This window comes from Sciurus vulgaris (genome assembly GCF_902686455.1).
Source record: "Sciurus vulgaris genome assembly, chromosome: 6".
Classification (NCBI taxonomy): domain Eukaryota; kingdom Metazoa; phylum Chordata; class Mammalia; order Rodentia; family Sciuridae; genus Sciurus; species Sciurus vulgaris.
This window is the reverse complement of record NC_136466.1, coordinates 46,214,462-46,227,691: the sequence shown is the minus strand read 5'-3', so window position 1 is coordinate 46,227,691 and position 13,230 is coordinate 46,214,462. Positions and strand designations below refer to the sequence as shown.

At 39.3% G+C, this 13,230-nt stretch overlaps 1 protein-coding gene and 1 long non-coding RNA gene across 3 annotated transcripts in view; one reads left to right on the top strand and one right to left on the bottom strand.

Moving 5' to 3' along the window:
• The window catches only part of LOC306663560, a 185,512-nt gene that overhangs the window by 10,363 nt on the left and 161,919 nt on the right, over positions 1-13,230 (bottom strand). The window lies entirely within an intron of this gene.
• Positions 1-13,230, top strand: part of SEMA6A (semaphorin 6A) — a 125,424-nt gene that overhangs the window by 30,045 nt on the left and 82,149 nt on the right. The window lies entirely within an intron of this gene.

The window sequence follows — 13,230 nt, the reverse complement described above, 5'->3', positions numbered from 1 at the left end:
AAGCTACAACCTGTGGAAATAAAGGAAGTGTTGGGCAGTGTACGGAAGTAAGGCCTAGAGGAAGGAATGGTCCTGCTCAGTAGCCACTCTACGGCCCTCACTTCCTTTCTCCCTGTGCCTTCAGCCAGGACACTTCCTGTTTTTCCAACCCTGACTCAGGAAATAGTTTCATTCAAGGTTTAAAATGGTGATGACACCTGTGAGTTTGCCCTGACTTACTACTTTCTGCAAACAGTCACACTTTACCTTCAAAGAAATCCAAATTCTCTTGGAATCCTCGTTGAGTATATTTGACTTTTTTTTTTTTTTTTAAGTTTTGTTTCTTTGGTACTGTCAGTTCTCTACTCTAAAGTAAGTGAGGGGAAGAAAACAAATGTTTCTGGGCCCTGTTAATGAAAGATAAAAGGACAGGGTTCTGTAAAAAGACTATTTAAAATGAGATGTGTATGTAAAGAGGTTGGGGATGGGTCACATAGGAAGAAATAAAGCAAAACGAAGCCAGGAAAAAGAAAACGATAATATTGAGGTCGTTAGAAGATATTTTATTTTTCAATGTATCCAGATTTCTGACTTATATAAACATCAGAAATTTTGACCAGTCTTGACAGCCAACCTTGGTGCATGTCCCTAGGCTGACACAATTTGATTAGCTGGTAATAGCTGTAAGAACAGTAGACATGATTATCTTAGAATCTCCATTCAAAGTCTTAAAAAAAAATTTCTCACTAGTTCTCATATCTCAAATGGAGAGGCAATGTGAAAGATACTCAATTCATAGGTTCTGAGGCTACCCTTCCAATGGCAGGTAAAGAATCCTCAGAAACCACCAAGAAGAAAATGAATGGGCAGCTACCAACACATTTGCTAAGACGTGATATGTACTTTTGCACCTGGGACTTCTTAACTGGATATGAATTTAAGGTTTTCTTTTGCCCTGAATACCCATTCATGTGTAAGATGTTACCAAGTTGATTCTAACTATTAATTAGCATTTGAATTTGTAATGACAATAATGTGAGCTTAGTACTGACAGTGTGAACTTGTGTAGGTGGCCTCTGAGTATAGGAACATACACAATAATTCACCCTTTAGTTTGTCCTGTTAGCCTGGGGTTGTTCTCTTTTAGAATATTGCATTGAAAAGTCATTGAATGCTAGTAATCATTTAAAAAAAAAAAAAAAAAAAAAAAACAATTTTGGCAACTCTACGCCCTACCCCAAATGGAACTTCTAAAAATAACAAACAGGTTAGATAAAGACCTATGGTGTTGGTCAGGTGCAGTGGCACAGGCCTGTGATCCCAACAGCTCTGGAGGCTGAGGCAGGAGGTCATGAGTTCAAAGCCAGCCTCACCAAAAGCAGCTCAATGAAACTCTGTCTCTAAATAAAATACAAAATAGGACTGGGGATGTGGCTCAGTGGTTGAGTGCCCCTGAGTTCAATCCCCAGGACCCCCCCCCCCAAAAAAAAAAAAAAAAAAAAAAAGGACCTATGGTGTTAATTTGAATCTGCCAGGGTTTGAATATTTAGAATGTGTTGGACACATTGATCATCACCAGTTTGTATTCTGGATAGCCAAGCCAGCATGGGAATCAGCTGTTTCTGTGTTCCTCCTCTTCCACCACCCTTGCCTGCTGATCCTCATGAATGTTATCAAGCATTTGCAGCCTGAGAAAAACATGATCCAGATCTGACTCCTGTATTTTACCCCAAATAGTAGCAAGCGTGGCAGAACAATCTCCCCTGTAAGTCATTTATGTTGTCATCTTAATATTATCATGATTGTGAATTTTATTGTCTTAGGATGGATGGAGAGCTTTGACAGTTCAGTGTTGCTAATGGAAAATATTATTTACACGAGACTTTTTCCTGTCTGCTTTCAGCCATGTAGAAATATACTGTCATCTAAGTGCCAAAAGATGCTGATCTGAAGTAGAAGTTGTTGGCAGGTATTGGTGCCAGTCAGATAAGAATAAACTGCCAAGGAAGACACTGTCATGAAAAATGATAGTTTAGGCCAATTTTTCTCTCTCTCTCACTCTTGAAATTAGGTATTTAACACATGCATGCACACAACATCAGTCTGTATGAAATATGGGGTTGCTGATAATAAGTAAACCCCACCTCTTATCTTGTCAAATCATGGTGTGGGAATGATTTCTTCTGTGAGTCAGAGTATGACAAGGGGCCAGGCCCTCCCAGGAGGAGTGAGGTAAAATGGAAGCTATAGCTAGAAATCTGGGCTCTTCTGTGAACACCCGAAGCAGAAGTTCATCTGGGGATAGTGCCCTGCAACAACACATGCAGACAATGCACAAGCAAGGGCAGCAAACAGCCTCCCTTCTGCTTGCTTAAGCTCCAGTTTGTACTGATGACAGAGTCCAGTTTGTCTTGCAGGTACCATAATAGCTTTTTTTCCTCAGCTCCTTAAAGAGAGTATTTGAAATGATTGCCAATCAAAAATATGATAATGGATAACATTCCCAATTAATTGCATTGTTTTTATGCCCTGAAAACAATAGAAATTGGAATCCTCTCATTATCTGAAGCATGTAAAGCACCACCGTTTAAATAACCAAGAAGTTACAGTGGAAGAAAAGGATTTTTATCAAAGTTATGAAGTTTAGCCCAAGAAAATTAAAAAGATGAAATGAACCTGTAATAGAAAGGAAAACTTAACAGAGAACAATGAACTCAGTAAACTCTCAAGAACACTTACTTGACAAACAAAACAACTAGACACAGCAAAACAATGCATTCTCTGTCCAGTCAGTTTAAGATACCTTGAGAAGAGCAATTGACATGACTTATGACCTAGATAATTAAAATTTTATATAAAAACCAAGAGGTTAGAAAAGTAAAATATAACTGAAGTATCTGTGCTTTAAAAACCTTAAAAAATAATTTACTCTGAGCATCTACCAGTGATGGAAATGGTGTTACCACTCCAGTGGAGTAAATCAAATTGGTTAAGGAAATTCATCGTTTAAAATATATTTTTGTGGGCTGGGATTGTAGCTCAGTGGTAGAGTGCTTGCCTAGCATGTGTGAGGCACTGGGTTCGATTCTCAACACTGCATATAAGTAAGTAAAGAGATAAAGGTCCATTGGCAACTAAAAATATGAAAATAAAATAAAATAAATTTTCGTGTAATTTGAAGGATATTAGTCAGGTACAAATAAAGAAAAGCCACACTGGTTGATATCCGAGGAATCATAAAACTGCATGGCAATGAAGGCCCAAGGTCACCATGCTGGAGTCCTGGGAGCATTTCTCTGGAGAATAAGCTGAGGAGCGTGGATAGCAGCTCTGCACACCACCCAGTACAGCTGCAGGGACAAGATGATTCTCACAGCACAACGCTCAATGATTTGTTTTGTTCTCCAATTGCAAAACAGGGGAAATGCTTTCATAGCCTGTCAGATTCTGTGCATTCTCAACAGTCCACAGGGCTTTACCTTAGAATTAGGAATATGTGACACATATTTCAGGAGGAAAACTTCAAAAACAAAACAACAAAAACAAAAGCACTACAAAAGCAACCCAATATTGCCTCTAGCTTTAGGAGGCAGAACCACAGTACGGTGCTTACTAGGTCATCCCAGCTGAAACATGGCTGTGAAAAGTGGGCTAGTGCTGAAGAAAGAAGTGCTGTTTCTTGGTGTCAAGTTGTAGTATATAAGAATAGGTGTAGATGGTTAAAATTATATCTTATACGTAATAATGAAAATTCTGTTTGATTGCTGAACACGATTAAAACTATGTGGCACACATCTGTAATCCCAGGAGCTCTGGAGGCTCAGTAGGAGCTTGCAAGTTCAAAGCTAGCCTCAGTTACTTGGTGAGGCCCTAAGCAACTTAGTGAGACCCTGTCTCATTAAAAAAAAAAAAAAAAAAAAAAAAAAAAATTAAAAAGAGCTGGGGATATGGTTCAGTAGTTATGCCTCTGAGTTCAATCCCTGGTACAAAGAAAAAAAAACTTTTTTTTTTAACTTGCAATGAAAAATATGGCCAACTCCAGGAATGGATTGACAGAAAAATAATTTTGGTTAAACGAACATACAAAGGCAAAATTTAAAAAAAAATAGGAAAAGAAAACTAGAAAATAGCATGACAGTGAAGTGTCTCTGATGTGTGGAATAGGTTGGGATTGTTGTAGGGTGAAGATCTGGGCATAATGGTCAAGTTGGACTTTACCTTTGGCTGTAATTTTTTTATTTATGACATGAGGTCACCTTGTATTTGGAGAATAATTGATATAAAAAGCAGCTATTGAATGCTTTGGAAAGCATGGAATGTGAAGGACCTGAAAGTAATTCATTATCCCAGTTCTCTCAGGTGGCTTCGCAGGTGTATTTATCTTAGGACAGTGTATGTCGTTGCGTCTTGGACATCCAAGGTAGTACTTCAGGACACCCGCTGATCATCAGGGGAAAAAATTAAAATATCCAGCAACAAATTATTTTAAGGAAGAAAATGCTTTCACAGTATCAACAAGCCCCTATTACTTATATTGGAAAAAACAAATTCAAACCATTGAGCCCATATAACAGGCATACTACTCATGTGTAAAGGTGATGGATTATTACTTGTACAAATCATTCGGCTCACGTTTTTAAGCACAGATAAAGCTCTTAAACCCTTTGCTTTTGTGAGCTGCCTACATTTATTCCCCATATGCTTACTTGTATACCTTTGAGGTTATTCTCTATGCGTTTCCTATTACTGTTTCCATTTTATTTTTCTAACACTGTTTAAATTCCTGAGAAGATGAAACTACTACTACTACTACTACTGCAACTTAATAGCAATAAGCATAGCAAGCCATATTCTCTTTGAATACCTGCTATTTGTTCACTTAACTTCAGCAGCAATCCTAAAGTTACTGTTATCCCATTTCTGAGTAAAATCAGTTGAGATTCTGGAGAATAAGGGAATTTTTCCCAGGGTCACACAAGTGGAAAATTGCCATGCTAGGTAGTCAAGCTAAATTAGACTGAGACCAGTCTCCACGGACCCTCACCCCAGTTCAGGTTCAGAGCAATATGGAAGGACCAGGGCATCCTCCTTAAAGGGTGTTAAGAATATATTTATTTAGGAAGTAACCCTGTCTTTGGGAAGCCACTCACTCTCTCCATAAGAACAGGTTTTTTTTCCCCTCAAGACTGAGGTGTAGGGTTGAGAACTCAGGTTCCTCCGGCTCTAACTTTTCTGTGATTGTACTTTCTATTTTTACCCCATTCTTAGGCACTTACCATGAACACATGCTGTGGTTTCCTCTTGATAGACTGTGTGTGTGTGTGTGTGTGTGTGTGTGTGTGTGTGTGTGCATGTGAGATAGATTGTGTATATGCATGTATGTGATTGTTGCAAATATTCACCTTCTAATTGCTGTCAGAGTTGCTTCTGGCTAGGTAGGTGTTCCAAACACGGAGCTGCTCTTATTATGGACTTGATTTTAAGGAACGCCTGTTCCTTTTATTCACACATGCTAATGCATTGTCCATCTTGCCTCTCCTAATAGCCCATGAGTCTTGAACTTGGAGCCAGCAAAGCACTGCCTTTGTAAAGCACAAAAGAACACCAGTTTGGAATTTTTTTTTTTTTTTTTTTAAATCACACGAGGCCTGAATAAAAAGCTTTTCGCCCATTCAGAGGCTGCTGGCATTGTGCAGCTGTTCCTTGACTGCTGAGAACATCTCGCAGCAGACAATGCAGTACCTGAAGGAAACACAGCACACAGAGCTATTGAGAAGTTATGGGACCTGGGATTGTTGCCAGTGGGCACTGGGGAAGATGGGGAGCCTTTTTTCTTGGTCAAACTCTGATAAGCATATTGCAGTTTGTTGTCGTTGTTTTGTTGTTTTCCTGCCAGGGTGGTTTCACGATTTGATTGCAATGAGGTGTTCGTAACACTCAGCACTTAGGGAATTTTCTTTCTTTTATTTTTTTCTTCTCTGTCCTGTTTGGGTCCCACCTCTGTGTAATGTACAGTGAGACTTTGATTGGTCATAGTCCATCACAGTTAGCAATACATCACTGTGTGGACTGAGTTCCCATGACTCCGGCTTCCCAGGACAATGTCTCTTTCTTCACCAAGCTGATGGTAAATATCTGGTCAGCCTCATCTATTTAAAAGCAGCCAAGCAAGAATCCTAGTGCTGGGGAGAGGATTCTTTTGTTTGTTTGTAAGTAAACAATGGACTCTGCTCTTCCTAACTAAAATTAAATTCCAATCACTCTTAAAATAATACCAAAGGACTAATCCAATTCCAACAGGGGGCAGGGTGGGGACTGGATAAAGAAGCAAATTTATTGGTGCTGGCTGCTTTTTCACGCCTGCCTAACACCTGTTTTCCAGTTGATGATCTTATACAAAGTATTCCTTGCAGGTAGAGGGGGCTGAACCCCGAGGCCAGGTGAGCATCCTCATCTGAAAACATTTCCTTCTGTGTAAATAGGATTGAGTTGTTTGAATTATTTGGAGTTTGGCATTTAAATGTTTTTAGTTATTTTATTATTATTTTTTTAATGCTTAAAACCTAAAGAGCTATCTAAAGTGACTAGCATATATTCTTAGTTTAGAATGATATGGAAAACCTCTGCTTTAAGCAATCTCTATAGGTAAAAATCTGGATCCCCCAAAAATTGAGGGAGTAGATATAATCTGTTTTACAAAATCATTTACAGGAGGAATTGCTTAAGTAGAAGTTCTATTCATAGTTCACACATGATCTATTTAAAAGCTGGAGATGTGGGCTTGGGCGATAGTGCTTACCTACCTTCCATGGCAAGACCCTGGGTTTGATCCCTAGCATGTCAAATAAATTAATAAATAAATAAAGCTGGATACTGTTGAAAGTTGCTACAAATTTCCAACTCCCACTCAGCTCAGCCTCAGCCCCATTTTTTAGTGTGTAATGAATGGGACATCAGTGTAAATGGTGATGCTTCCTGACTCCCCTAGAATCTCAGCTGATAGGCTGCTACTCATTATTTCTCTTGAGTTGAAGTCAGCCTTCTTTCCTGAAGTTTCAATTCCTGTCTAATATTTGAACGATCTTCAGCCCAGTTGCCCTGTATTTCTGGTGGATACAAAGTAAGGGTGACCATGATAGTACTTTGGTCACTTTTCTAATCACTCAAAATTCAAAGGTCACATGCCCATCAGGAAACTCCTGATGCTTCGTCACGCATACACACCACAGCCTCCTATGCCAAAGTGCAATTTGCTCATCACTGCAGTTTTATCCATCTCCACCCAAACCCTTTCAGTCCCCATCCCCTAACCAGCTGAGAAGCCAGCATGCATTTCTGCAGGACTTGCAGTTCTGCACTCCATTCTCTACCCCGCTTCCCTGTTCCCCCACCAGGTCAGTGAGCTTATTAGTTGAACTAACTTTAGCCTTCCCATCTGACTAAAGTCACCCCACTTCCTCCTTTCAGATTTCTGTGCCTGTCCCCAGGCTGCCTTCCTTCAGGTAACCTTAGTCACTACTTGCAGCACAATGTCTGCACATTTCCTATAAAAGGAGGTGTGTTTGTATTATGACAAATGCTTTTCTCCCCCAAGCTGAGTGGCTGGATTTACACACATGCAACGAGGAGTAAGCACCTTCTCTTCTGGAATTTCAATTGCCAAAAAATACTAAAATTTAAATTTCTTCAATTGCACTTTTATTTTTTCTCTGGTCAACTTTCTGTAGTCCTTCTAGAAAAGCCTTCTGTAATGAAAGCATCAAACCTTCATCTTTTCATTCATAAATTCAGTAACAATGTTCCTGATACTGATCTAAGCACCAAGTGTCTGGTATTGACCAAAACAGACTTGAGAACTCATGGGGCTGATGGCCTAGAGGGAGCAAAGCAGAGTCCAACTGGTAAGCATACGAGTGAATTTACCAGGACAGCTGGTGGTCGCTAGTGAAGAGAGAGAATGAGAAACATTAAGAAGAGTGTTGTGGTAGGGAGGGAGTGTCAGGGAAGTTCCTGAGGTAGAGGGAACACACCTCCAGATACTGAAAACACCTTCCGGCCAGAAGGAAGTCTGGGTATTTGAGAACCCCAAAAACAATTGGCTGGAAGGTGGTGGGAGGCCACCTGGGCTCTCAGGAGTGAGTATCAGGGCTGTGGGCCTTGCAGGAAATCTGCACGCCATTCTAAGTGCTCAGCAAAACAAAATGGCGTCTGCAAAGACCAAGAGGAGGGAGTGAATGGGAATTAAATTTAGGAAGAGTCAACAAGCCTAGTGGAGAAAGGCCACCCATCTGGTAGCTAGCCTTTGATGGCCTTTTATGGACTAGTTCTGGTGAAAATACAGGAGGAGGAAAGCCAGCCTGAGAGTAGATGGGGGGTTAGGAAATAAATGCAGGTCATTACCCACCCTGGCTGGTTTTGGTGATCAAGACTTCAATGGAAGGAAAGAAGAGAATAGGGAGGAAGGAGACAGGCATGTTTATGGGATTATCTTTAAACTGGAAGAAAATGAAAATACCGGAGAAAGGAATGGGTGGGTTGCGGGGAGGGTGGGTTGGAGAGCCTGAACCTGAAGGACAGGTGAAGGGGGCAGCCTTGGTTGTAGGTGGATCCTGGAAGTGGTGCAAAGGGTGAGGGCTGATGCTCCTGGACTTTGTTTTGTCCCCCTGGTAAGTAGTGAGGTCTCTGCCAGAGGAAGAAAGAGGTTCTGAAGAGAGTAGTAGGGTTTGGAATCCTGGTTGCCTCAGGAAACTGAAGAGGCGGCTGCTTTCTAGCAAGAGAAAGGACTGATGAGCAGTTAGAGACTTTGCTGAATTTGTTTTGCAGCCCTTCCAAACAACTTTGTACCATTTTTTTTTTTTTTTTTTTTTTTTTTTTTTTTTTCCTGCAACAGTACTGCCTCACTCCAGAGAAAAGGGGGTTGATATACTTTGGAAAGATTTTCAATAACAAGGGCTTTCTAAATAGCTTTCAGTTTAACCAGGAAATCATTCAACCAGAACGCCCTTCCCCCAAGTATTCCAGTTAGTCAAAGTTTTACTGAAATATGTCAGCATTGAAAAATGCTGAAGGCAACTAAGGAGGTCCAACTAAAAAGGCGTAAGAAATTCCACATCTGTGCACAGAGCAACAGCGTCTGGTCTCTTCAGCTGCCAGCCACTTCAAACCTGCCATGGCAAATGCGTAGAAGCCCACTGGTTGAAAAGAGAAACAAAGGAGCAGATCTACAGAGCCCAGGAGAAAGGCAGCCCCTTCAGAGGGATCCAGTGCGCATGTGCAGATTGAGTCTTACAGTGGGTCTTGAAATGTTAACCTATAAACCAGTAGCTTTGCATAGTTTGAATTAACAGTTACAGAATCTCAAATTGTTACCAAATTGGTGTATTATAGGATTTATTTTAAAACAACTCTGTAAGAATTCGTACAGTGAACACACAGAGCTAGGATAAGGTGTATTTGTGAACAGTTGGCAGAGGGCATGGAGAAACCCGATTCTGCACTTCGTAAATTATAAACTGTTTACACCTGTCATCTCTGTCTGGGTTCCTGCTAATGATAGTTTAACAATTGGCTTATGTGTGACAAAATGCTAAGAGTCACTGCTTTCAAAGCAACCACGCCAGACATTGTGACCGAGGTCCACTGGAGTTCCAGAGAAAAATAGCAAAGTATAGTGACAGGTGAAGACATTTGCCACCAGGTTTTCCATGTTTTCAGAAAGATAGCCCTTGAGAACACCTTCAGGAGAACAGGAGGGTCTTCACACGAGGCAGTTTGAGCAGGTATATACCATTCAGAGGGACCCAATCCTATCAGAGGCTCTGACCTCTGGGTCCCACAATGCCCAAACTGGAAGTGAGAAGGGCAATATTGACTACTTCATATTATCATCAAGTCATGTCCGTCCAGCCCACAAAAGTGTGTTAGGAATTGTGCTTTTAAAAACTTTGTTCATTCTTTTCTCTACTTGGGACCCTTCCCACCCTCACCTCCGACGTTTAGTATAATGCTCTTATTGGCACTTATTAAATAAATGTCTGGTGAATTTAAGATCAGGGAGGTGACAGATTGGAGAGAGAGAAAGTATATTAGTTAAGAATGTGGGCTTCTGAGCCAGCTCCCCAGGGCTTAAGGCCCATTCCCTCACTTACTAGTTTGTGTGTAACCTTGGGAAGTCCCCTCATCTGTAACATGGCAATGATAATAGCATGTATCTCTAGGTGATGCGAGGATTAAATGAATCATTACACATTAAGAGCTGGATCTGATTCTGACACCTGGTAAACGCAAAATAAAATATCATTTTGCAAAAGTAAATCTCTCTTGGGCAGAGAGCGCTCTTCTGAAAATATATCACCTACAATAAAGGTAAGCAGATACATTTTTTGGTCACTGATTAATAAAGGTTATACAATTCATATTTTCAGTAACCTGTTTTTTTTAAAGTTAAAAACTTTAGATAAATAGGTTGGGTTTTTTTTTTAATCCCTCAGTCCAAAGAACTTTAAATAAAATTGCATACAATTTCATTTTTAAAAATACTCAAAAGCCCAATGTGAATCTTTTTTAAAAAAATAAGTTAAGCTTCTATATTTTTTTCTCCTTAGGGAGAAAAAAACTTACCAGATTCTGTTTCCTTTTGGAAACAAATTCACATCTGGTATGCCAAATTTTAATCTTAATACAGTATGGAACAGCTGAGTTATAATTTTCTAACCTCCCAGAACACAGAGTTTTGATGGGAACATGGAAAAGGACATTTATCTTTTCAGCTGCATGAAAATGGAATCCATAATATTTTAGTGAACTAAAAGAAAAATACATATTAAAAATTAAGACCATGTGTAATAGGGAGTGTCTACACTGGACTATAGCACTGGAATTTGTATGGTTACCCTATTTGCAGATTGAAATGTCATTTACCAATTACTGAAAGCAACAGATACTTTTATAATGAAATGAAAATAATGTAAAACTGGTCATTTTTAGAAGATATTCAGGATTTATAACATTTAGTTCAAATGGATATACTTGCAGCCTAATTGAATTATTGCCACCTTCTTAATGGGAAATAAAACAGAGCTCTCAAAGAAAAGGGGGAAATGCTGAATTAAAAATTGCTCACTTAATGCCTCCTTTTAGGCCATAATAACTCTTATAGCTGTATCTCAAGATGTTAAAATAGCTCATTAGAATATAAAATATTTGGTTAATCACTATTCACGCTAAATGGATTCTTTATTCGCACTGGTTAGATTTCTTTTTGTTCTTGTTCTTGTTTTGTTTTAATGCCTGAGGTTAATAACACCCTTAGAGACTGTTTAAATGTCCACCCAGTACCATCAGATCCTTAGCTTATTATTATGCTAGTTTCACAACTAGAATCCATTAGTTAATTTAAGATAGTCAGAGGAAAAGCTCATTTGTCTCCTTCAGTGTGTTTTACAGTCAAAGTGACACAGGGTCAGGCATTATCTGGTGGAGGGAGTGGGGAAGTGAAATTAAAGGCCCTGGATACAGCCAGTCACAGCCACAGAGCGGATGATTATCAGGCTGGATATAATTATAGAGCCGCAGCAGTTCCCCCACAATACACTGGCTATCTGCCTAGCACAAAGGTCTAAATCCTTAATTTGTGGTGGCTAGAATATCTATGGAGTGGCCATGTATTTTTGTGTACTATCAATCACAACCTAGATAGGCAACTTCTGCTGTTGCATTTTGGAAGTTTGGTGGCTATTTAGCTTCTGCCTTGTCGTCACTCCCGAAGATGGGATGAAGGGCTGCAGGCAAGCTTTTAGTGGCAGAACTATGACAGGGTCCTATCGCAGGCTCATTAGCTGAGTGGATATTTGAGCCTAGTCAGTTTCAATATGTATAAAGTCAACTCTTTCATTAAGTTAATTTACCTGAGCTGGCTTTCCTGGTAATCAACTGCTTCTGCAGTATCAGCTTGATATTGCAAATGTAAACGAGGATGGGGTTGGGTAAAGGCCTTGGTGGGCAAGGTGCTGGGGGGTCTGTGGTTGTACTTCCTTTCAATTGTTGTGGTTGTACTTCCCGAATTCCCCATTATATTCATAAGCCAGAATCTAGCAGGAAGTTTGCTAAGGCTTGTTAATCACTTTTGGTTTCAAAGGATGAAGTTGGAAAAACGAGAAAGGAACTGTGTACACTGTTAATCACTTAAGAATATTATCTAGTTGTTATCCAGTTGTTAAGGAAATGAAGAAACAAAAAGGAACTAAAAGAAAGAAAGGGCTACACATTTGTTGATCAGGTGTTTAACTCTAGGGATCCTGGAGAGTTGTAAATTGCTTTGCAACTGGATTCACTTAAATAAAAGGCCTGAAGGAAATTGTATCTACAACTTAAATTCTGCCAAGAAGTTGTTAATTGAAGAGAAACCTGCCTTGTTTCCCTTTTTCTCCCCACATGCTTCCCTCAGTTGTCTTTGTTCTCTTAAGAAGCATTTGCTTTTGTACTTTTTAGACTTGAGTGTTATCAAATTAATGACACCTGAGTTGTACTTTGGTCTCAGATTGGTTGAGAGTTTTGTATGTTAAAAATATAATCCTTCCCGAAGTTTTTGTTGTTCATCACAGGATTGACTTCTTTTATTGCTGACTTTCACGCCATGCTGGTAACTCTGACAGCCTAAGACTAATTATAAGACTTTGTAGAACCAACTCTTTTGACAAGAGAAAATAAAACAATTGTTGAACCACAAAAAAATGTGTTAGAAGAGCATTTATATAAATTTGAGGTAAAAAGTACACATGGGCCTTCCTTTTCCTAAAACATCAGCATTCAGGAAGAAGATGGATAAGAATTTCTTTCCCAAACTTATTTATCTTTACCTTCCCAACCTTATTTATCTTTACCTTTTCATGGCCAATTGAGATAAAAAGATTTATGTGAGAAATACTTCCCTAAACATAGAAAAAATGCCTATGTATTTTTTTTTTTTTTTGTATTGAAGCATTAGAAATTGTTTATTTAACAAGCTCAAATACATTTGTTTAATTTGGCAATAAGTATCTTTTGGCCATGTTCAGTTTTCATTATCCAAGATTTTGGAGGATCCAATTCCATCTGCTTTGGGAGCAGGGGGGACAGAATTGTTCAGTTCCTTTTCTTATTTTTTTTTTTCTATTTAGTTCAGATAAAAAATGTTTAATGTCAGGTATGACTGTGAAGAATTGACCTTTGTTTGAATTGCTATTTTGCTGGTAGAAGCTTTAAGTAACAGTT